Below are 226 nucleotides of genomic sequence, written 5' to 3'. Positions count from 1 at the left end.
TGGAGGGCGTGTGCTGAGGGAGGTGAGATAATGCCACGGGCGAGCGAGCTTGGGCGCTGCTCTGCCACGGCCCACCTCCCCACTCTGGCACGGGCCACCCCCTTCTCCACCTGCCAGCCCTCCGTCCGGCAATGCGGGCGGAGGGGCTGCTGGTGCTGCCGCCGTCGCCGGGCCCGCCCATGCCCGGCTGCCGCCCCGGCCTCACCTGGCGCTGGCGGGCGATGCC

The 226-nt window shown here is 75.2% G+C and overlaps 1 protein-coding gene across 1 annotated transcript in view; it reads right to left on the bottom strand.

The window, feature by feature from the left end:
- The window catches only part of CHLNCDRAFT_33194 (hypothetical protein), a 3,408-nt gene that overhangs the window by 1,137 nt on the left and 2,045 nt on the right, over window positions 1-226 (bottom strand). The window lies entirely within an intron of this gene.

This window comes from Chlorella variabilis, assembly GCF_000147415.1.
Source record: "Chlorella variabilis unplaced genomic scaffold CHLNCscaffold_32, whole genome shotgun sequence".
NCBI lineage: Eukaryota > Viridiplantae > Chlorophyta > Trebouxiophyceae > Chlorellales > Chlorellaceae > Chlorella > Chlorella variabilis.
Note: the sequence above shows the minus strand (reverse complement) of the source record. Positions and strands in the feature narration are given on the sequence as shown.